Raw genomic sequence first — 26,220 nt, forward strand, 5'->3', positions numbered from 1 at the left:
GAGGAAGTAAAATTCATTGAAAGGCTAGGCTCACACAGCCTTTGTGCTCAGACCCATTTAGGGTCCCTTTGGCTCTTTGTTTGACACCAAATGGACCCTGAATGGGTCAGAGCACAATGGACACTGTCTTGACAGATCACTTTGACTTGAATGGGGTCTATCAGGGGTCTGGTATTATAGAGGAGTCGAGGAGAGAAATAATTAGGGCATGCAGTAGTTCTTTTTACCACTGAGTTCTAGTCCCTTTGCGAAGGACTAAGCGATGGAGCTCCCTTTAGCGGAGTATGCCAATGTGAATGTAGCCTAACCTTGAAGACCTTCTTCCTGGTTCTTTTGTGACTTGTAAAACCTAACAATCTATTGTAGATCTATGTGGGAAACAGTTGCCTGATAATCAAAATCTCTATAGCAGTGGTCTCAAAAAATCTGGACCACCACATGATGCTCTAGAGCAATGTTCTCCAGACTGTGGATCCCTAGATGATGCTCAAGAGCAGTGGTCTCCAGACTGTGGACCTCCAGATGAAGCTCTAGAGCAGTGTTCTCCAGACTGTGGACGTCCAGATGATGCTCTAGAGCAGTGGTCTCCAGACTCTGAACCTGCAGATGATGCTGTTGAGCAGTGGTCTCCAGACTGTGAACCTGCAGATGATGCTGTAGAACAGTGGTCTCCAGACTGTGGACCTCCAGATGATGCTGTAGAGCAGTGGTCTCCAGACTGTGAACCTGCAGATGATGCTGTAGAGCAGTGGTCTCCAGACTGTGAACCTGCAGATGATGCTGTAGAGCAGTGGTCTCCAGACTGTGGACCTCCAGATGCTGCAAAACTACAACTCCTAGACCAGGGGTCTCCACACTGTGGACCTGCAATGTTGAAAAACTTTAACTTTCAGATTACTTAAAGTTTTGCAACATCTGGGGGTCCACAGTTTGGAGACTACTGCTGTAGAGCATCAATTGCCAAAAGATTTTACTTGTACCTCCAACAATTTCCAAAATATTTTTATTTCAGTTCGAACTTTTTGTACAGTTTCAGAAATTCAGAATAAAATGATTTCCTTACGATATAAGTTCAGAAATTTATTTCAAAAATTGGATGGCACTGGCGAAAGCAATAATGCTCGTGAGCAGAAATAGGTAAGGGAAACATATTGATTTTGACATGTCCTTGAGTAAGGCAATCATTGCTATTTTTAATAAACAGGAAAAGAAATTTGGCACGTAAGCAGATATATTTATGCCTCAAACGCAAGGGGAATCTCTGTACTGTCACTTTTTTAGGTTGTATGTGCTAAATGAATAAGCATCAGCTTAGTCTTCTGAGTCTTATGTTACCAATGACTACAAGGCTTTTAAAAATAGCAAGTATAGCCAGAAAAATGGAAGAATCGAAAGGGGAAGAAATATCGGTATAGAGATATTCTTTCCATGACTTTCTAGAGTCCTGTGTTTCACCCCTTTAGCTAATGGGGTGCTGGTGAGAAAATAATGGTCATCCAGCTGAGGGACGATCCTAGGGTCATGGACACCTGGGTGCAGGATTATTTTTTGGAATTCCCTAAGTGGGTGTGGCTATCTTTAGTCACTCCTCCCACTTATTAACTCTGCCCACATCCAAAGTAATAACAGGACTCTTGCAGTTTCAAAGTGACCTTTCTTCTTCTGCTTCCCTCGTGCCAGGGTACGGTGCACCCCATGTACCCTCCCAGGATCAGCCGTGATCCAGCCCTTACATACAGATATGTCTGTCCTTGTCTTTCTGCAAAGGACTCTGCAGAAAGGACTATGATAGCATGCTAATAAATCCCTTGGCAGTCTGCAATTTACATCACACCCATGTGGTGGTCACATGTAGCATAAACAACTCCCGACAGAGTATTACAAAATCAAGTCATATTTTGATATTGGAGATATTAAGCTAAGGGAAGAGAAAGAAGGACACAAAGCAGAGATACTTCTGAAGTTATAGCTTTAAAAACTTTGCTGTTGATTTCATTTTTTGTCTGGTTATGAGGGAAAAGGATCTGTTTCTCAGCAGAAGACACACATCTCTTTTTTTTTTCCCAAGAGTGCGTCATGAGAAATTATTGTCTGTAATCATGGCATAGTTTTATGTTGGTCATTGGTGGGCACACCCATGTTATAAATTTAGCACCAATAAACATGTCCATCTAATAATCTGGTTGTTGGTGTACACACGTGATGGTCTCTGTGTATCATTCCACAGTTTACTGAAAAACAGCCAGTAAAAACAGATTTCTGTCTGCTTTTCAGGGAAAAGAAATATAGCTGAGAAGATTCCTTCTACAGGAGAGGTAAGAAGGGGCTATATTTTCAGCTGCCAGAAGAGGAAGGAAGCTGATTCCGTTTATAGCTTTTCCAAATACACCAATTAGCAACAGAACCAAAGGAAACACATGAACACATGAAGCAAGACATAAATACATCTGATTATTCTTGTGCAACAGTATAATAGGGAAACTTAAAATGACCCAACCCATTTTGTAAGATAAAGGGGGGATTTATAAAGACCAGTGTTTCACACAATGGTTTATAAAGACCTTAAAAGACCTTACAAAGTCTTCAACCCTCACGAGTGTAGGATTGTGCCAGATTTATCAAAAGGTACATGCATGGGCAGCCTCCGAGATCTACGCTAGCTCAGAGGTGGTGTAGGTATGAACTACAATCTATGCCTGCTAGTGAAACCACATCACCTCTGTGCCAAATCCCCTCTACTTGAGCCTGGAGCAAACCAGTATAAAAAGTTGCACCAGAGGCATTCTTTACTACATTTGCTCCATAGTATCCAGTTTTAAGATGTTATAGGACAACGTTCAAAATGACCATGTGTACCAAAATGATGTCTACTAATGGGCAATCCATGTGTAAAGCGATTCTTCTTGGTTCAATGCTCATGACAGGTTGGTTTTGGGAACTATCTCAGATAGTAGAAATATGCATGCTAAGATTTATTGAGGCAAGTGCCAAAAGAAATAAAAGACAGTAAGTATTTTTCATACTCATTGCCGCAGGTTTAATGGATTCTCCTGTAGTCAAATAAGCTTAGAATATTGTTCCCCAGTACTGGCATATGCATCATTGCGTATAGTGCCAGCATCTTTACCTAAAATGTCTACGATTCCGTATTCATCTTAATTACTGTGCATTCACACACACACACATATTCATGTAAACCTCCTACCAAGAAGCTATTATGTGAAAAATGATTGCAAATGGGCCAAAATGTAGCGCAGGGGAACATGCTAAAGCAGCTGGGTGATAACAGGTGATAATGAGTTTACACTGGATGGGGACAACATTTACTACAGGGGGTTGAAAATGAGCCGCTTCTAAATCATGACATAGGCATAGTTGGGTTACTACATGTGGCGGTAAGAAATTAACTAGTGAGAGAAATACTTTTCTTGTTTTTCTGATATTTCTCAGGCTGGTACGTGCTAGGACTCGCCTTCATCTCGCTTTGGAAGGTCCATTACATCTTTCTACAATGTGGTTATTACTGCTTCTGGAAAAAACTAATTCCTGTAGATCAAAATTTCTCTTTGATGGTTGGATTCCTATATCAATGGTGGTATGTTGGTTATGCAAAATTAGAAGAAATATCAGAACCCGTCTAAGGCGGTTTGGCCCATCCCTAAAAGCAATGTGTCTCTTGTTCTTCTACACGTTTTTGGACTTTTTTGAGCCCTAAAAGGAGACCAAATTGTGCTTTCAGAATTCAAAATTACTAGTAATTATTTTTACTGATGTCCGTCCTTGTATCAATAACTCATAAATTCCTTCTATTCTCCCCCATAGTACCTATTAATATTAGCTTCTACCCATCCAAAAGCCAGGGACCATGTGTTCTTCTCCAACTTGCTACATTGCAGCCACAGGAAGTCACTGTCCCCCCCTAATTTTGGTTACATTAAACCCCTTAAAGGGGTTGTGCAGTGAAAACTAACTTATCCCCTATCTACAGGATAGGTGATAAGGAGCTAATTTCACAGGGTCTAACCGTGGGGACCCCACAGTCTACAGCACAGCACTGCAGTTCTCCTTGTGCTCGAAGCTGGGGTCGGCACACGCCCTCCATCCATCTCTATGAGATATACAAGTACAGTGCTCGTGTATCTCCGGCTCTCCCATAGAAAGCTCCTTTTCCAATCTTAATTCCACTTAAAATGATTTTGTCTGTAATATTACTTGACCCTAGGAAACAACAACATAATTTTCCCAGAATCAACATTTGTTGAACAAATGTCCCAAGATTCATAATTTTTTTTTCCTCCAGATTTTGAAGGGCTTCGATTTCCCTATGATTGCCCACATAAAGTATGTACAGGAGCAGACACTCCTGTCAAATTCTGAAGTCCCTGCACAGGAGCAGGGACGAAACAAAACTAACATGAATTACTAAAAGCTTGTATTTTAACAAAATTAACACATTTATGTAAAATCTGATTCGAGGAGAATCGATTTACACATCTGTATTTGATAGGCAATGAAGGTTTTTTTCCCCCTTAATAGAGCATCAGAATAATCCCACATAAAACTGCTTGACCAGGCAAATCCCCCCCCCCCCCCCCCCAGGATGATTTTCTGCCCCCTTTTTTTTTTTAAGTCCAAAGAACTAATCAAATTTGGTCAACCAATGATGTCCCTGCATGTTGTAGGTTAACCTGTACTTATCCTTACCAACGTTAGATATTTTCAGACTGTATGCTTGGTAGCTTGAGAATTGGCACTTTAAGAGAACAGAGAAGCCACATTATTACTTGTAGGAGATAGTTAAAAATGAGTAAACAGTATTTTTCCTGCATTGCTTCTTCAAACAGACGAATCCCTGATGAGAGGGAGAATCTATTTCCTTCCCTTGCTCGGGCTCATTGTTTTATTTCTGTGTACCTCCAATGAAACACTATGGTATTTATTTTTATTTAATAAAGCCCGGTGGTACAACTGCTTATGAATCAAACAGCATCAGATGTAGCTAAAAGAAATATTGGTATTTTCTGCTAGCTCCAGTTATTAATCTGGCTCCCAGCCTGCTGTTGGTTTTATATATTAAGTGAAATGGAAAGCCTTCGTTCCCGCTCTTCCTCTAGGTCCACATCGCACTACACCATTGCATTATTACCTCCATATTTTTACATTCAGATAAGAAGTTGGGTTTTAATAATAAATGAAGCTCCCATTAGACCGAATTTTTGCTTATTCCAGCCACCTTCCATTTAATCAGAATGACGGGATACAGAATCTTCTGACATTAATCCGAATGGAGACTTGTTGAAGGATATTCAATTTCTATCTACATAAGAATTTGGTGTCTATGCGGTTTATGTCATCATTTTAGTTGTACTAATCTAGAATTATACAGCTTTTAACAAAAATTGCTCAAGATAAAATCCCATTTGGATGTATAGTGTACTGTGTGCATAACATGGAAAGACAATTTTTTTAATTAGTTTTTTTCTATTTAATTTTTTTATTTTATGCATTTGGTGGAATGCATAAAATTCTGTGGAGGTTCAGATAACCCAACTGGATCTCTACTAAAATAGTGTAAAAAAGTGGAGAAAGGTCTTAAAAAATGTCTTTGGAACACCTCGAGATTGTTTCTAACTCCAGTCATAGACGACCAAGACTCATACAGTAGGCCAAACTTTAAATAACAATGAATCTACGTGTATCAATTGCGTAGTGCGAAACACGCTTAGTTCGGCCAACTCTGCCCCTACTATCTTCCCTGACAATCACCTATCAGGTTATGAGGACATTAGCATCTTTTGATACTTACATAGCTCATAGTTATGAGTGACAACCCATCTGTTTTTCAGAAGCAAATGGAAGATTTGGGGGTGATTGCTCTTCTTCTCTCCTATGAAGGTCCTACTTTTTAGCATAAGTAGTAGTTAAGGTTGGTCATTTCTTACCATTAATAATGTTCCAAATGTTGTTTTTAAAAGTAAACCTTTCCTAGTAGTACCATATTTTATCGATTACATGACGACCATTGTTACCAGGCGGCCCCCGAAAACTATGGATCTTATTAAAATAAACAAACAAAAGGCCCGAATGTAAGACTTTTTTATGTCAAAATCCCCATTCCATTTCCTCGTCCCCTCATAATGCTGCTTTACACCATCATGACCCCTCATGCCATCATGTCCGTTTACACCATATCTCCTCATAGTGTCCCTTATACCATCATGTCCCCTCATAATGTTTCCTTATACCATCATGCCTCCTTATAATGTCCCCTCATACATCATTTCACCTTATTATGTCCCCTTATATCATGTCCCCTCATTTTAAGTCTGCAAGCTTCTCTTTTGCATTCTTTTACCTCCCATGCAGTTTTGCTGCTGTACCAAAGAGTGCTAGGAGGAAGTAACATCATCAAGTGAAAGATCACTTCCTCCCAGTGCTAGGCACTGCTGGGAGGTGAGCACCGGAGCTGGGCAACCACCGCAGAAGAAAAGCCAGGCCTCCACAGCAGAAGAAAAGCAAAGTCTCCATCGCAGAAGTCAGGCCTCCACTACAGAAGAAAAGCCAGGCCTCCACTACAGAAGAAAAGCCAGGCCTCCACTACAGAAGAAAAGCCAGGCCTCCACTACAGAAGAAAAGCCAGGCCTCCACTACAGAAGAAAAGCCAGGCCTCCACTACAGAAGAAAAGCTAGGCCTCCACTACAGAAGAAAAGCCAGGCCTCCACTACAGAAGAAAAGCTAGGCCTCCACTACAGAAGAAAAGCCAGGCCTCCACTACAGAAGAAAAGCCAGGCCTCCACTACAGAAGAAAAGCTAGGCCTCCACTACAGAAGAAAAGCCCGGCCTCCACTACAGAAGAAAAGCTAGGCCTCCACTACAGAAGAAAAGCCAGGCCTCCACTGCCGAAGAAAAGCCAGGCCTCTACTGTCGAAGAAAAGCCAGGCCTCTACTGCCGAAGAAAAGCCAGGCCTCCACTACAGAAGAAAAGCCATGCCTCTACTGCCAAAGAAAAGCCAGGCCTCTACTGCTGAAGAAAAGTCAGGCCTATACTGCCGAAGAAAAGTCAGGGCTCTACTGCCGAAGAAAAGACAGGCCTCCACAGCAGAAGACAAGCCAGGCCTCCACTACAGAAGAAAAGCCAGGCCTCTACTGCCAAAGAAAAGTCAGGCCTCTACTGCCGAAGAAATGTCAGGCCTCCACCGCAGAAGTCAGGCCTCCACAACAGAAGAAAAGCCAGGCCTCCACTACAGAAGAAAAGTCAGGCCTCCACAGCAGAAGAAAAGCCAGGCCTCCACTACAGAAGAAAACACAGGCCTCCATTGCCGATGAGGAGCCGGTAATGTATAAAATACTGTATTTTGTTTACACAGCCCCTAAGGGCCACATTTTATACCACCTTAATTATAAAATGAGGTAATTTTTTTCAGGAGAATAATTAAAAAAAAAAAAAAAAAAACTTATCTTTTAATCAAGCAAATATGGTATATATGAAGTTTTTTTTTGGGAGTATGCGATAGCTAAAAACATTAGGAAGAAGCCGCAGATTAAAAATGTAATTAGGTTGAACTTTGCTTTTTTCCTCAAACACATCAGAACATGAAAGGAGGTTGAGGGCTTTCTTTTTAGTTGGAGGGAGTTCCACATCGAGTTATCTGCTGTAAAGCTTCTGGCGGCCTCAACTAACCCCGGAATAGAGGCGCGGAGCTGATTGCCAGATGAGCGCGGCTCCAGAGAAGGGAAATGGTGCTGAGATGCAGTGATATTCTGACAGTGCATTTTATTTTAATAAAAACACACACACGCACACATGAACTCCGCAGTAAGTATTCCCTCTGGTGGGAGTAGTAGTGATTTACATTTTTCCCTAATGGAACTAAGCTATTTAAATCTGTCCTTGGAGAAAATCAAAGAGGCACTTTCTTCAGGAAAACACATTGTACCACACCAACTTTTCATCCCAATGTTGTCTGTCAGAGGACGTTATGTGAAAACGAGAAAAAAAAAAAAAAGAAGAAGAAGCACTTAGAAAATGTTAGGATTTCATTACTAATTTAACATCTGAGCAAGAGTTGACTTGGGGTCTCTGAGGTTTGGAGATTTAGCACTTAGAATATGGATAAGATAAAAATAAAATAAAAACGCAAAAGATTTTTTTTTTTTATAGGGAATGTGTCAGCTGACATTAATGATATGAGCTGCACACCCCATCAGATAGGTGGCAAACTGATGATATCAAACATATCTTTGTTAAAGTTGATAGGTTTTCCACTATTTATGACCTGACAATTTTCTCTGTATACTCAAGTATAAAGGAGGTGGGGGCCAAGCTGGTAAAGGGCCGCGGCATTGCTCACCTCCTACATCCTCCTCCCTAACTGGTTGATTAGGACCTAATAAAGAGGGGCGTCTCCTTGAAACACGTTGCAAGTTGCCCCCTAAACTGGTTGATTGACACAGAGCTTAATGTACATTGCCAATTCTTGTCTCCAAATCCCTTACAGCGGCTTTTAAGCAGCTTGGCCCAACCTCCTTGACTCCAAATCCTTTGCTGTGGCACTTAAAGGGGAACTTAAAGGCCAGCGTTCGGAAGTACATGTTCCACACGCTGTTTTCGCGCTGCGGGGGTCGGCCACGCTCCTCGCGATGTCATGACCAAACCCCTCAATGCAAGTCAATAGGAGGGTGCGTGATGGCCGTCACGCCCCCTCCCACTTGCATTAAAGGGGCATGGTTGTGATGTCACAAGGGGTGTGGCCGACCCCCGCAGCATGAAAACAGCGTATGGAACTTTTTTACTTTTGCCACACGCTGGCAAGTGGGGTTCCCCTTTACACATGACACCTCCCCACCTCCTGGGGAGAAAAGCATTATTTTTGGTAAACTCTTCAGCACTAACAAAATGTATTTTTGAGATCATCATCCTGTTACCTAAGGTTTTTAACCGGGAATCCAATGCTGCAAGGCAATGGTGCTAACCACTGAGCCACTGTGCTGCCTTATCCCGAAAAAGGAATAAGCAATGATAGCTGTCCATATATCTGCATTAGAATATGGGTACAGGGTAATGACACTTGGGATACAGGATAATGACAGGACACTTGGGGTACAGGATAATGACACTGACACTTGGGGTACAGGATAATGACACTGACACTTGGGGTACATGATAATGACACTGACACTTGGGATACAGGATAATGACACTGACACTTGGAGTACAGGATAATGACACTTGGGGTACAGGATAATGACACTTGGAGTACAGGATAATGACACTGACACTTGGGGTACAAGATAATGACACTGACACTTGGAGTACAGGATAATGACACTTGGAGTACAGGATAATGATACTTGGAGTACAGGATAATGACACTTGGGGTACAGGATAATGACACATGGGTACAGGATAATGACACTGACACTTGGGGTACAGGATAATGACCCTTGGGGTACAGGATAATGACACATGGGTACAGGATAATGACACTGACACTTGGGGTACAGGATAATGACCCTTGGGGTACAGAATAATTACACATGGGTACAGGATAATGACACTGACACTTGGGGTACAGGATAATGACCCTTGGGGTACAGAATAATGACCCTTGGGGTACAGGATAATGACACTTGGGGTACAGAATAATTACACATGGGTACAGGATAATGACACTTTGACATTTTGCTTTTATATTCTGCATTTTTAAGAACTATTTTTAAATGTTTCTGCCATAATGGGAAAGATCAGATCTTCAAATGTGTTCCATCCCACGGGGAACTCTGGGCACACGTGGCCGTAGCTTGACTGTCTCGCGTCCCCCTCCACATGCAGCCTAATAACATGGATTTAACAGAACATTGTGTCCCAGACACTGTAAAGGGAAGTGGATGCATCATTAACTGTGCATTAATTTGCTTCTCACTGCATTGACTAGGGAACATAGGTGATCATTTAATATGTGCTTGGCTGAGAGCTCCCATTGACTGAAATGAGGTCTTGGTTCATCGCTTCTGAATTTGTCTCTCGCACGCTGTAGCAGGCCGGCTTAACCAGCAGAAGCTGACCGCAGAAAGGGGAAACATTTCATCCGCTGATTGGAAGAACAAGTGGGGGTCACTTGCTCTCCATAAGGGTTTGAAGTGTTTTGTCTTATGTCTTCTTTGTACCATTTAGAACTGGATCTTCAGATGTATCATTCTCTACTATTTCTTTTGGCTTGACATATCCTGACATAAATGCTGCAATAGGATCAAGTTGAGAAAAAGACATGATTTTTGCTATACTCTGTCAGGAGCTGTTTATGCTATAAATGTCTTTATGGACACCCAGTGGTTGTGATATGAATAGCAGCCTGTTTAGGGTTTTGCTAATATATGATGATATTGCATTCAATTTGTGGTGCGAAAAATCTAAATCCTTAGCATGGTGTTTCCTAACCAGGAGGCCTCCAGCTGTTGAAAAACTACAACTCCCAGCCTGCTCAGACAGCCGTATACACTTTTTCTCTAGTGTTTTCGATAGGCCTAGAACTATTGTGCCTATTGGTAAAGTAAGGCCAAACTTACTATAAACTATTAAAGGGGTTATAATATAGAGGGCCTATCCCAAAATCTGCTGATTAAAGGGATCAGGCATCACCCTTATTGTTTAATTGACACAGTTCCACACTTTTCTGTTCACATCTGTATGTGTGTATGTATATGTGTAGTATGTATGTGTATATGTGTGTATGTATATGTGTAGTATGTATGTATGTATGTATGTATATGTGTAGTATGCATATGTGTATGTATATGTGTAGTATGTATATGTGTATGTATATGTATAGTATGTATATGTGTAGTATGTATGTGTGTATGTATATGTGTAGTATGTATATATGTATGTGTGTATGTATATGTGTAGTATGTATGTGTGTATGTATATGTGTAGTATGTATGTGTGTATGTATATGTGTAGTATGTATATGTGTATGTATATATGTGTATGTATATGTGTAGTATGTATGTGTGTATGTATATGTGTAGTATGTATATATGTATGTGTGTATGTATATGTGTAGTATGTATATATGTGTATGTATATGTGTAGTATGTATGTGTGTATGTATATGTGTAGTATGTATATGTGTAGTATGTATGTGTGTATGTATATGTGTAGTATGTATATGTGTATGTATATATGTGTATGTATATGTGTAGTATGTATATATGTATGTGTGTATGTGTGCTCCAGCATAACATCCAAATTGCTGGATATATTTCGATGGAACTTGGTCAAATGTTGATTATATGTTAGCTAAAATTAAAATAGAGTTAAATTAACCCTTATCCATCCCCTTATGTTGTTTTTTTTTTTTTATCAGAAGTCCCATGCAAGTGTATGGGACTTCCACTACACATCCTGATCACATTACTCTCGGGCTGCAGAGATTGCCCAGGACTTTTAAACATCCTGCAAACTGTCCGGCAGGCAGGAGCAGAGAATAGTTAGCGTGGGGAACAGGATATGGGTATGGGATATAAGGACAGGATATGAGGTCGGGATATGAGATTGGGATATTTGGACGAGATATGAGAATAGGATTTGAGGATGGGATAAGAGGAGGGGATATGAAGTCAGGAAATGAAGACGAGATAAAAGGTTGGAATATGAGACAGGATATGAGGACAGAAAATGAGTATGGGATGTCAGGTCAGGATATAAGGATGGGATATGAGGTTAGGATATGAGGTCAGCATTTAAGGACAGGATAAGAGGATGGGATTTGAGGTCAGGATATGACGATGGGATATGAGGTCGGGATATGTGGTCAGGATATGAGGTCATGATATGAGGTCAGGATATGAGCACTGGATATGAGGATGAGGGTCATTTTAGCTTTTCCTCTCCCTAAAAGTTTTGTTAGGAACCGGGATGACCAGGAATACCGCTGGTATTCCAATAAAGCCCCTTGACAGCAGCAAGGCATAAAGTGTGCTGCACCTCAACATGGGCACTGGCAATAGTAAATGTATCAGCTGCATATACTGTATGTGTATAAACAAAGCATCCATCTAGAAATGAGACAAAGAGCGAATCAAATCTGCTTCATCCTACAAAAAGCAGACAATCCAAGACGTCTTTTGGCCAGATACAAGACGACAGTCTCTCCCCATAAGGAAATCTTCCGACCTGAATAGTTCATGATTCTAAACATAGCTTCCTAATTGAATCCAAGAGGCACCAATGCAGAAGTGGGCAGTTGCCAGCGCCATGAGTTACTATCAGGGAATATAATGTGTCACATCAGATGCTGTTAGCGTCCGCCTCTGACCCCTCATCATGGCACAGTGCATCTCCGCCACTCTCCTCCTTAAATCTGCAGTTTGCTAATTGTCATCCTGGAAGGGGCTCGAAAGACCTTGAATTGTGCAAATTTCTTGGGCCGTTTCCTGCTATTTTTAAATATTATGTCATACGGCAGGATACAATGTATCCCTGCTTCCTTTATGTAACCCATTAACGTCTTTTTTAATGCTGTAATATATATATATATATATATATATATATATATATATATATATATATATATTTACTGTATACTGCTATATATATATATATATATATATATATATATATATATATACAATCTTTATTTATTTTTATAAATACCTTTTGATATTACATGCAGAGGTAAGCAGAGGATACAATCCTAATGTTCTGACGGCCATTAACCCCCTGTAGGTCCTTATGCATTGTTGTACTGTATATTGCAGTACTGTAGATTTATAAGATCTGGTGATCCACTATTGGACTCTATTGAAATTGTTGCTCTGCTGCATTGTTTCCCAACCAGGGTGCCTCCAGCTGTTGCACAACTACAACTCCCAACATGCCCGGACAGCCAAAGGCTGGGAGTTGTAGTTGTGAAACAGCTGAGAGCACCCTGGTTGGGAAACACTGATCTACCTTCTTCACTGTCAAGATCCATTGACTTCCAAGTAGTCAGCAACCACTAACAATGTATCAATGCTCCTGCCGAGAGCCAAGGCCCTATACATGGTATAAACTGCATCTATGACCCTATAGTATAGTATGTATAGTATGTAAGAGACTGACTGTAGGACAGATAAATACGGTCAATTGTTCCCTGTTATCAGCCATGTTTGGCTGACCATCAAGTTCTTCAATGGGAAGAAGTCTAGAACAGTGTCTAGTTCAGGCCTCCAGAAACATTTACATCTATATGATTGATATGAGCTGCTCCTCTTCTAAAATAAGCTGTCTGAATATGATCAGAAAAAAAAACTTTTCAGCATTTTCTTAAATAACAAAAACACAAAAAAAAAATGGTGTGCCCCTTATCTACATGCTATAGTTGGTATTGCAACTCAGTCCCATCATTTATAATGAAGCTGCAATACTAGTCACAACCTGTGACAGGGATGGCGCTGTTTTTAGAAGAAAGTTTTTCTAAAGCTTGAAACCCCTTAAAGTACTGGGCTGCTTATAATGAATCGGGGTTCATTTATAAAGGGTTAAAAGGGTTAGAAAAACAGCTGCTTCCTTCCGAAAACAGCGCAGTGCTTTGCTCCATTACGTTCAATAGAAACAGAGCTGCAATACCACACATAACCTGAGGACAACCTGAGGTGTTTTTATACTGGATAACCCATTTAATGAAAAAAATATTTTCCGGGGTAATTTCAAAATATTTTGAAAGGGTTCATAATAACCTGCATTTCCTCTATATTGGGTGAGGGGGGGGGGGGGGGTACAGTAATTTCAAAATATTTGCAAAGGGTTAATATGAACAAGCACTTCTTTTATAATAGGTAAGGATGTTATTTTTAAATATTTGCAAAGGGTTAATAATAACATGGTTTCTTACATAACAGGTCAGGGTGTTATTTATAAATATTTGCAAAAGGTTAATGTTCAATTTCTTTGTCTATATAATCGATCAAAAGGTGATTTCCAAATATTTGCAATGGTTTCCTAATAACGCCATTTCCTATATAATGGGTCAGGGGGTACAATAATTAGCAAATATTTGGAAAGGGTCAATGACCTATGCTTTTCTTATATCATGAATCAAGGGGTTATTTTTTGAATATCTGCAAAGGGTTAATAATAATAATAATAATAGTAATAATAATAATAATAATAATATTAATAATAATAATATTAATAATAATAGTAATAATAATAATAGTAATAATAGTAATAATAATAATAATAATAATAATAATAATAATATTATTGTTATTATTAATAATAATAAACATAATAATAATAATAATAATAATAATAATAATAATAATAATAATAGTAATAATAATAATAATAATAATAACATTCATATGATGGGTCAGCGGGTTAATTTCTAAATATTTACAAAGAGTTAATAATAGCATGAATTTCTTATATAATGGATGCAGGGGGGTGATTTCCAAATATTTGAAAAGGGTTAATAACAATAACTCGTGTGTCTCACATAATGGGTCAAGGGTTAATGTTAAAATGCATTCTTATTAAATAATGGGTCAATGAGAAATTTCTAAATATTTATTATTATTATTATTAATATTTTTGATGATAATAATGATGATAATAATAATATTCATAATAATAACATTAATTTCTCATATGATGGGTCAGCGGGTTAATTTCTAAATATTTGCAAATAGAAATGAGCGAACTTACAGTAAATTCGATTTGTCACTAACTTCTCGGCTCGGCGGTTGCTGACTTTAGCTGCATAAATTAGTTCAGCTTTCAGGTGCACCGGTGGCTGGAAAAGGTGGATACAGTCCTAGGAGAGAGTCTCCAGCTCACCGGAGCACCTGAAAGCTGAACTAATTTATGCAGCTAAAGTCAGCAACCGCCGAGCCGAGAAGTTTGTGATGAATCAAATTTACTGTAAGTTCGCTCATCTCTATTTGCAAAGAGTTAATAATAGCATGAATTTCTTATATAATGGATGCAGGGGGGTGATTTCCCAATATTTGAAAAGGGTTAATAACAATAACTTGTGTGTCTCACATAATGGGTCAGGGGTTAATGTTAAAATGCATTTTTATCATATAATGGGTCAATGAGAAATTTCTAAATATTTGTTGTTATTATTATAATAATAATAATAATTATTATTAAATTATTATCGATGATGATAATAAAAATATTTATAATAATAATAATACTTACTATTATTATTATTATTATTATTATTATTATTATTATTATAATCATCATCATCAGTATTAGAGATGAGCGAACTTACAGTAAATTCGATTCGTCACGAACTTCTCGGCTCGGCAGTTGATGACTTATCCTGCGTGAATTAGTTCAGCTTTCAGGTGCTCCGGTGGGCTGGAAAAGGTGGATACATTCCTAGGAAAGAATCTCCAGCCCACCGGAGCACCTGAAAGCTGAACTAATTTATGCAGGAAAAGTCATCAACTGCCGAGCCGAGAAGTTCGTGACGAATCGAATTTACTGTAAGTTCGCTCATCTCTAATCAGTATTATAATAATAATCATAATATTAACAATTAAACATCATCATCATTATTATAATAATCAAAATAATAACAATAATACATTAATAATACATGCATTTCATATATAATAGACCAGGGTGTTATTTCCAAATATTTGTAAAGGGTTAAAGGGGTATTCCGGTCAAAAACATCTTATAAGATGTCTGATCGCGGGGGTCCCCAGCGGCGGGCTTTGGATAGGGGATAAGATGTTTTTGCCCAGAATACCCCTTTAATAATACATGCATTATATCTTAATGCCAATAAGCTTTGTCTAGAAAAATGTAGCAAAACCAAGTTTGTCAATGGCTTATGGCAGTGTTTTCCAAACAGCGTGCCTCCAGCTGTTGCAAAACTGCAACTCCCAGCATGCCCGGACAGCCGAAGGCTGTCCGGGCATGCTGGGAGTTGCAGTTTTGCAACAGCTGGAGGCACACTGTTTGGAAAACACTGCCCTAAGGTTTGGTAGACTGCAAATAAGCACAAAGGAATGAATTTGGCGGCAACAAGTTCTTCTCCATCTGCACTGTCACTGATCATAATGCAGAGGATTAGCAATGCAGCAGAATAACATGTGTAGAGTGCCGGGCGCTGCCTCCTCTTCCTCCCTTTATCCTGGCCGGTAAACAGAGCAGCGATTGACTGAACTCGCAGCCGCTCCGGTGGATAGATGGCGAGAGAGGCTCGGAGACAGTTAAACGTATCTGACATTTTCCCTGCAACGCCCGCAGCACAAAACCTCCTTTGCATAGCCCGACGGAGACCCGGGGACGGGCGAATCAGGCTGGGGGAGCGCGCGCACAACTCTTGCTTCTTGCGTTGATATTATTGGCTCGTTCCTCAATCATGCCTTTTCCAGCTAGCTGCTCCTGTCAAAGCACATCTCATTAGGCCCGAAGGCTCAATGAAATGGAAATTCGTGTTTAAATTTAAAAACAACATATTGACCCTGGGAGCCACTGATGTCTGCATTTTTAATAACTTACCGAGAATAAAAAAGACACGGGGTGAGTGGACGGGAGCACGCGGGGGCATCTGCTTGGGCTCTTTACGCACCTCTGTCCTCCTATTATCCACAAGGCATGAAACAAAACCCAAACAAGAGGTGATAGGGTAGGACGCCGAGGGTCCAACGCGGGAAGTTTCTGCACCTACGGTGGTGCGAGTGCGGATTTATATTCATATGTGTAAATGAGACGACCCGGTGCGGAGTCTTAGGCCTCGCATTCAAATACTGTCAGACTTACTCCCCTGTTGGAGCGATACTTTCCTGGGTAGTAGCTGCATGAGAGTCAAAGTCTTGTAGAAGGGTCAAAAGTTCTTGTGCAATCCTTCCCTGTCTGCAGCATTTGGCAAAAGTTCTTGAAATTTCCCTTTAAAGGGGTACTCCGCTGAAAACATCTTATCCCCTATCCAAAAGATAGGGAATTAGATGTTAGATGGTGGGGGTCCCACCGCTGGGGACTCCCGCGATCTCCGGTGCAGCACCCCTGTCATTCAGTGCACAGAGCGAATTCCGCTCCGTAACTGATGACTGGCAATGCCAGCTGCCACGACCCCTTCATTCACGTCTATGGAAGGAGGCGTGACAGCTATGCACTAGCTGTCACGCCCCCTCCCATAGACTTGCATTGAGGGGACGGGCGTGACGTCACACCGGGACGGAGTACTGATGTCACGGACTTCTGTTCCCGTAGTCGCGACTCAGACCCTCCAGTGGTTCCGGTGAAGAAACAAGTGGGTGCCGCATGCAATAATGCGGGGGTCCCCAGCGGCGGGACCCCCGCGATCAGACATCTTATCCCCTATCCTTTGAATAGGGGATAAGATGTCTAGGGTGGGTTACCCCTTTAAATGGTCTCATTAAAAAAATTTTTGCTATTGCACTCCTTATGGTAAATAAAAAATATTTCCAATATACTTTGTTTAAAAAAAAATTACTTTATTTGTGCTTAAAAAAGCTCAAGAGCACATTCCCCCCCATCTCATACACAGACTTAGGACTGAAGCCCAAACACAGGAAGTGCAGTCTGGAGTGCTGAAGGGGGGGTGTCCAGCCTCATCCAATCATAGCTCCTCTCACACTTCACTGCCATATGCTGTTGGTTGGACACACACCCCTCAGCACTCCAGGCTGCACTTCCTGTGTTTGGACTTCGGTCCTAAGTCTGTGGATGAGATCGGGGAAAATGTGCTCGGCATGGGATATGAGCCGTACAGAAGTTATGTGGAAACATACATTTGCATGGGACTTTAAACAAAAACCCTGACCCTCACAAATGGGGGTAGTTAAGGGTTGAATTAACTATCCTATATTTTAAGTGGACATATAAGTAACATGTGACCAAGTATTATCGAAATATCTCCAGCCTTTTGGAAGTTATGCAGTAACATATATTTCCCATTGACTTGTATGAGACTTTAAACAAAAGCCCCGACCCTGGCAAATGGGGGTGAGTAAGGGTTAAATTACCTATCCTATTTTCCTAAGTTTCATGTTAATATCTTTAGTGGTTCGGACGTGATGCTGGAACATACACACACACACACATACGTAGACACATTTGGGGAGATTTATCAAAACCTGTGCAGAGGAAAAGTGGTGCAGTTGCCCATAGCAACCAATCAGATTGCTTCTTTCATTTTCCACAGGCCTCTTTAGAGGCCTGTGGAAAATGAAAGAAGCAATCTGATTGGTTGCTATGGGCAACTGCACCACTCTTCCTCTGCACAGGTTTTGATAAATCTCCCCCATTGAGTTATATATATATATATATATATATATATATATATATATATATATAAATACATATATATATATATATATATCAATAGCTTCACATACATGAAGCCTTAGCATCTGTAAAAGAGAGATTAATGCTGGAAGTTTCTACAAGGCAGAGCCCCCCCCCCCCCCCCTGTTTCTGACTTCTACCTCTGTATAGAAATCAGCCTGTTGTCTATGTCCCCCCTGTATATATATATATATATATATATACACACTTGTTGTTCTATACCTAGACAATAGAGCAATCTTCTGCGGTCCGCTACGCTTTCTAATATGATACAATAGTTTGACTTACAATGATGTCATCGAGCAAACCGCATAGTAATTGCTAAAAAGTTAGTAACAGTAAATAATCATATGTAGTCCGCATCCCCCGGTGTAGACAAGCAGCTGAATAGAGCAATATACAGAGCTACATCTAATGCAATGCGGTGCACTTACAGGCAAATTTAAGGCCTCCGAATGCAATTTAGATACATGCAGATAAATACATTGCAATTCACTCCTGAGATAAACTGTGATATACAATGCAATTCACAGGGTAGTTATTTATACCGCAATAAAGTCCATGCACAGGCAGCTTAATACATCCCAACACATTCTACCATCAATGCAAATCAGCCCGATGTACAGGCACAAAGCTGAACACTGCTTCTCACTTTATAGACTTATGTTTAAAGCTAAAGTAATGCATATATATATATATATATATATATATATATATATATATACAGTATATACATCTTTAAAATCTGTCCCATGCCCCCATACAGTATGTCAGCATATAGGGAATAAGAGAAGGGAGACTATATTATGTAGTTATGAAGCCTCAGACTTCGGAAGATTCATATATCGCATTGCAGAATCAAGTCTATATCCTTCCCTTTTATAGAAGGGGCACCGTAATGGGGTAGTTCACCCTCCTCCCCCTGAAATGCTTTCCTACATAGCTGGTATCCAAGTCTTTATACTGAGGTTTAACAGTGACCAAAACGCAGTTTTTCCTAGACCTCCTAAGCTATACTATGAATGATGAAGTATTCAGAAGGGTCCCTAAGTTCTCCATATTGATGCCTACAGACTGACAGAATTTTTGGTAAATATATATTTACTTTTTACTTTAAATAGGCACAAATAATACAAGTTTATGGAGGAGGGAGCTCTGCCCACCAGCTCTGGGAGAATTGCAAACTTTAGATGAAGCCTGCAGAGCAGAAATCCATGTTCAAGCTATATAATGGGAAGTAATAGTACTGCTCCTCAGGACAGTGCACTCTGGAAAGTCACCTGAAATGACAGGTATGCTATAAGTCTATGCAGGTTATCTAAAAATAGAACTTGCTCTTTGTACGGCTATATCCTGAAATTCCTCTGTACTTAAAGGCATACTACGCTGCTCAGAGTTTGGAACAAACTGCTCCGAATGCTGGAGCCGGCGGCGGAAGCTCGTGATGTCATAGCCCCACCCCCTCATGACGTCACACCCCACCGCCTCAATGCAAGCTATGGGAGGGGGCATGAGGGCTGTCACGCCCCATCCCATAGACTGGCATTGAGGGGGCGTGATGTCATGAGGGGTCAGGGCTATGACGTCACGAGGTCCCAGCGCTGGCTCCAGCATTCAGAACAGTTTGAGCATTTCCCAACTGTCTGATAATTAGGGTGTGACCACAGGGAGCACCAGCAAATTTTAACAGGCAAATTTATAAAAACATACACAATAAAAGCCCAGGAATAGAGATGTGAAGCTGTTTTTGAAAAAAAAATTTGTTCTGTTTTTTAATTTTAGATAACACTTTTTAGTATCACACCCTTAGTATTAAATGGAATGAGTAAGGGCTTGTTTACTTGGCCATTGTTCACCAGTAAAGAGAGTGCTGCTGGTCATGACAGGAGTTGAGTGAACAAAAAAAATACTTCATGTCCTATTTTTTTCTCCACTCAACTCCTGTAAAATGTCAGACACCCGATGGACCCTATTCAAGTTAATGGGATCTTTCAGGACCCGGCATTGTCAGTTTTGCTCTGACCCATTCTAGGTCCGTTCGGCTTTTGCGATTAATGTACCCAGAATGGGTGAGAACACAATGGCAGTGTGAACTTGGCCTTAGTGGTACTTAGTAAAAGTATGGTGTAATGCAGAGATCAACCCATAGCTTACTCTGGACGACGGTGGAGAAGATAGTGTCTACTATGGGTTGGTGGCAGGGAGCCTTGCATTAGATTAGAGTATTAGTATAGATGAGTATTGGTAGAGTATTGGCATAGAGTATTGGTAAAATATCGGTTTGAAGTATTGGTAAAGTATTGGTATGGAGTATCAGTATAGAATATTGGGAGAGTATTGGCATAGAGTATTGGCATAGGGTATTGGCATAGAGTATTGTAGTGTATTGTCATAGAGTATTGGCATAGAGTTTCGGCATAGAGTATTGGTAGAGTATTGGTATAGAATATTAGTTGAGTATTGGTAGAGTATTGGTATAGAATATTGGTTGAGTATTGGTAGAGTATTGGTATATAATATTGGTTGAGTATTGGTATAGAGTTGAGTAGAGAATTGGTATAGAATATTAGTTGAGTATTGGTAGAGTAATAGTATAGAATATTTGTTGAGTATTGGTAGAGTAATGGTATAGAAAATTGGTTGAGTATTGGTATAGAGATGAGTAGAGTATTGGTATAGAATATTAGTTGAGTATTGGTAGAGTAATAGTATAGAATATTGGTTGAGTATTGGTAGAGTATTGGTATAGAATATTGGTTGAGTATTGGTATAGAATATTGGTTGAGTATTGGTAGAGTAATAGTATAGAATATTGGTTGAGTATTGGTAAAGTATTGGTATAGAATATTGGTTGAGTATTGGTAGAGTATTGGTATAGAATATTGGTTGAGTATTGGTAGAGTAATAGTATAGAATATTGGTTGAGTATTGGTAGAGTATTGGTATAGAATATTAGTTGAGTATTGGTAGAGTATTGGTATAGAATATTGGTTGAGTATTGGTAGAGTGTTGGTATAGAATATTGGTTGAGTATTGGTAGAGTAATAGTATAGAATATTGGTTGAGTATTGGTAGAGTATTGGTATAGAATATTAGTTGAGTATTGGTAGAGTATTGGTATAGAATATTGGTTGAGTATTGGTAGAGTAATGGTATAGAATATTGGTTGAGTATTCGAATAGAGTTGAGTAGAGTATTGGTATAGAATATTAGTTGAGTATTGGTAGAGTAATAGTATAGCATATTGGTTGAGTATTGGTAGAGTAATGGTATAGAATATTGGTTGAGTATGTGTAGAGTATTGGTATAGAATATTGGTTTAGTATTGGTAGAGTAATGGTATAGAATATTGGTTGAGTATTGGTAGAGTAATAGTATAGAATATTGGTTGAGTATTGGTAGAGTATTGGTATAGAATATTGGTTGAGTATTGGTAGAGTAATAGTATAGAACTTTGGTTGAGTATTGGTAGAGTAATGGTATAGAATATAGGTTGAGTATTGGTATAGAGTTGAGTAGAGTATTGCCAAAGAGTGTTAGTTTAGAGTATCAGTAATGAGTATCGGTACAGTATTGTTATAGCATATTGGTAGAGCACTGATATGGGGGGACATTTTTTACGGTATTTAGAATTTTTTTGTTTTGTTACACAAGTCGCACAAAAAAGTCACACATGCACCTAAGCACTTTTTTGTGTGACTTTTGTGGGTTAGCAAAAAGTTACAAACAGCCTTACCTAAGCAAATTTCTGTTTTCACTTTGCAGTGGTCAGGTATTTATGATGTGCGAAAGTGACACGTAGGCAAAAAAAAAGTCGCAAGCCCCCTTCAAAAAGTCGCAAGTCTACTCCAGATGGGACCTGGAGTACAGAACCCCCATACGTGAGCGAATTTATCAACCCCCTGTGATAGTATGATAAATATGTAGCACCTAAGGAAAAGTAAAGCAAACAAAAAATGACTACAGAACTCGCTTACCAAAGCAAACAATGATAAATGTCCCCCGAGTATTGGGACTGTGTATTAGTACAGACGCACACGTCTCTACGCGATAACCCTATTATCCCGATTTCTCCCAGGAAATGGAAGTTCTGTCGCGCCGTCAGCCTATGGGTGGTGTGAGGACAGGCACATGTGTCAGCGGAACAAGTGGCTGTGACTAGGTTCTAAGCAATCCTGACAGCTCTTTCGATACACGCTTTCCTCTCTTTAGCTATGCAATCCCTATGTATGCAATTATGTTCGGTGTGATCGCACATTCATTACACAGGCAGGTTTATTGTGCAATCCATTCCGGAGCAGTCTATATCATGCCCGAACAGTAATAACAGTGCAAACCATCATTCATGCAGGCAGGTCTATGTATATAGTGCAATGCATGCCGTGTTATTCATTCAGTCATAATAAGGACAGTGCATTCCATATGCATTCACTTACTGTATATAGTAGCATGCGGTCGTGTGCTGTGCTATACATCATAAATCAGTCACAATAAGGACAGTGCATTCCGTGTGCCAGTCTTTCCCAACCAGCGTGCCTCCAACTGTTTCAAAACTACAACTCCCAGCATGCCCGGACAGCCAACGGCTGTCCGGGCATGTTGGGAGTTGTAGTTTTGCAACAGCTGGAGGCACTCTGGGAGTTAAACACTGTCACAGAGAAAGCAAATTAAAGGGGTACTCAAATCAACTGGTGCCAGAAAATTAAACAGATTTGTAAATGACTTCTATAAAAAAATATTTACCCTTCCAGTACTTTTTAGCAGCTGTATGCTACAGAGGAAATTCTTTTCATTTTGAATTTCATTTTTGTCTTGTCCACAGTGCTCTCTGCTGACACCTCTGTCCGTGTCAGAAACTGTCCAGAGCAGCATAGGTTTGCAATGGGGATTTTCTCCTGCTCCAGACAGTTCCTGATACGGACATCAGGTGTCAACAGAGAGCACTGTGGACAAGACAAAAAAAAAAGAAATTAAAAAAAAAGAATTTCCTCTGTAGCATACAGCTGCTAAAAAGTACTGGAAGGGTTAAAGGGGTACTCCCGTGGAAAACTTTTTTTTTTTTTTTTTTTTTTTATCAATTGGTGACACAGATTTGTTAATTACTTCTATTAAAAAAATCTCAATCCTTCCAGTACTTTTTAGGGGCTGTATACTACAGAGGAAATTATTTTCTTTTTGGTGCCAGAAAGTTAAACAGATTTGTAAATTACTTCTATTAAAAAATCTTAATCCTGCCAGTACTTTTTAGGGGCTAAATGCTTTTCTTTTTGGATTTCTCTGATGTCATGCCCACAGTGCTCTCTGCTGACCTCTGCTGTCCATTTTAGGAACTGTCCAGAGCAGCATATGTTTGCTATGGGGATTTTCTCCTGCTCTGGACAGTTCCTAAAATGGACAGCAGAGGTCAGCAGAGTTCTGTCGTGCCGTCAGCCTATGGGTGGTGTGAGGACAGGCACATGTGTCAGCAAAACAAGCGGCTGTGACTAGGTTCTAAGTTCCTAAAATGGACAGCAGAGGTCAGCAGAGAGCACTGTGGGCATGACATCAGAGAAATCCAAAAAGAAAAGCATTTAGCCCCTAAAAAAGTACTGGAAGGATTAAGATTTTTTAATAGAAGTCATTTACAAATCTGTTTAACATTCTGGCACCAGTTGATTTAAAAAAAAATGTTTTCCACCGGAGTACCCCTTTAAACTGGGGGGCGGGCCGGGGTCTAAAAGCTATTAGGAGGGGATCTAGTTGGTCATCTAGTGACATTCTGTTATGACCATAAAGCACTGAAAGATTTGAAGAATCAAATTACTGATCACATGACCAGCTGTCATCTGTGCAGGCATGCTGGGAGTTGTAGTTCTTCAACAGCTGGAGGCACCCCTGTTTGGAAACATGGCCATATGCGTTCAGTTACTGTATACATTAGTCATTCCGTAGCATGCAGTCATGTACCGTGCAGTACATCATCTATCAGGATGCGGCACACAATGCAGGACACATGCAGATATTATAGTGCAATGCATTCAGTCTGCAGGCGGTTTGACGTCGTTCCATGCATTTAATATTCAGGCAGGTTTATTTTTCCAGTTCGGAGTGCAGGCAACTATTGTTTGCAATTCATTTAGGATGCAGGCAATTATATAAAGTGCATGGCATTCAATAGGCAATCGTATACAGTGCAATTATGCATCCAATTTCCAGGCAGATGTTTTCCGGTTCAATGCATTCCACGTAAATACATTCCATGGACTGCAAATGTAACACTGTTATCGTGCCATGCATTCCGTATGCAGGGGATGCAGGGTTATCCATAGGCAAAGGTTATCTCTGCATTCTGGCAAGCGGTTATATAGTGCAATACATTCCACAGGCAAGTTATAGGGGTCGTGTACAAACATGTATACTGTATATTTAAGGGAAGAGAGAACACGGCTTTGGTTCATGATTCATGGTCATGATACAGGAGTTGTACACAACTATCAGATTTATCTGGTTCACTTTGTGATGTAAATATTTGTAGAAATAGGAAAACCAGGACATACAAAGAGAAAAGAGGGCCCCTCCAGGACATACAAAGAGGAAAGAGGGCCCAATAGCAAAGGTGCTTCTACAATAGAGCTGGGTAATGTCAACCATGTTAAAGCTTTACTCTGGTGAAAAACATATATTTTTTTAAATGAACTGGTGCCAGAACATTAAACAGATTTGTAAACTACTTCTATTTAAAGAATCTTAACCCTTCCAGTACTTATCAACTGCTGTATGCTCCACATGAAGTTATTTTCTTTTTACATGTTTTTTTCTGTCTGACCACAATGTTCTCTGCTGACACCTCTGTCTATATCAGGAACTGTCCGCAAACCTCTCCTGCTCTGGACAGTTCCTGATAGGAACAGAGGTGTCAGCAGAGAGCACTGTGGTCAGACAGAAAAGAAGTTTAAAAAGAAAAAAACTTCTTCTGTGTTATACAGCAGCTGATAACTACTGAAAGGATTACAATTTTTAAATAGAAGTCATTTACAAATCTGTTTAACTTTCTGGCACCAGTTGATTTAAAAAGGCCATGCGGCTGTCATGAAGTGGTCGATCGCTATGATATGTATGCCTAAGTATACAAAGTATATCAAAAAGAAGTCTTACAGATTTATAATTAGGGCCAAATTGGTAGCACAATTGACCCAATGAAGTTATAGAAGATTGGAGTGGAAGGACACAAAGGTGGACAATCATAAATGATGAGTATACCTGGTCGGTCTACAATCATTAATGAGTATACGTGGTCGGTCTACAATCATAATAATGAGTATACGTGGTCGGTCTACAATCATAATGATGAGTATACGTGGTCGGTCTACAATCATAATGATGAGTATACGTGGTCGGTTTACTCACTTTTTGAACCCTTAGAAGCTCCATGAGTACTTGGATATATAATTTGACTTGTGAGACCCTGACAAAATCTATTTCCAAAGAGTTTTGTGCTAAGGAGAGTGCATTGATGCCTTCTAGGGAACATGGAATGTCTAAAAGTCCTAATGGAGAGTAGCCACCATATGTACTCATTGGCCTATGTCTTACTGGGGAGCAGCAGCTATCTGGGCCATTGTGTTAGGACTAGCATACCTTCACCATCATAACCCAAGATGTTCCACCAACGCAACCTTTTAAAATATCAAGGAGTTATGTTCTGTGAGGAAACCCAACATCCATCTAGGTTGTATAGTGAAGCTTCGTCTCCTCAACTACTTGGCCCAGTTGCCAAACTGCTCCATCCACCCTTGTATGTCCTGATTCCACCCCAAAATCTGCCCTTCATGGGGCCGGTGATACAGTAAGTCTAGAACGGATGTAATGAAGTGACTGGTGTTCTCTCTTTTCTTATACCATTCCATTGTCATACATTCTC

The 26,220-nt window shown here is 40.0% G+C and overlaps 1 protein-coding gene and 1 long non-coding RNA gene across 18 annotated transcripts in view; one reads left to right on the forward strand and one right to left on the reverse strand.

Annotated features, from left to right (window-relative positions):
* CELF4 (CUGBP Elav-like family member 4) overlaps positions 1-26,220 on the reverse strand; it is a 1,140,249-nt gene that overhangs the window by 727,360 nt on the left and 386,669 nt on the right. The window lies entirely within an intron of this gene.
* Positions 18,226-26,220, forward strand: part of LOC130293815 (uncharacterized) — a 56,313-nt gene continuing 48,318 nt past the window's right edge. The window contains exons 1-2 of the long non-coding RNA XR_008848304.1: positions 18,226-18,259; positions 19,442-19,612. This is a non-coding gene — a long non-coding RNA (uncharacterized LOC130293815). The remainder of the gene's footprint in view (positions 18,260-19,441; positions 19,613-26,220) is intronic.

This window comes from Hyla sarda, chromosome 1 (assembly GCF_029499605.1).
Source record: "Hyla sarda isolate aHylSar1 chromosome 1, aHylSar1.hap1, whole genome shotgun sequence".
NCBI lineage: Eukaryota > Metazoa > Chordata > Amphibia > Anura > Hylidae > Hyla > Hyla sarda.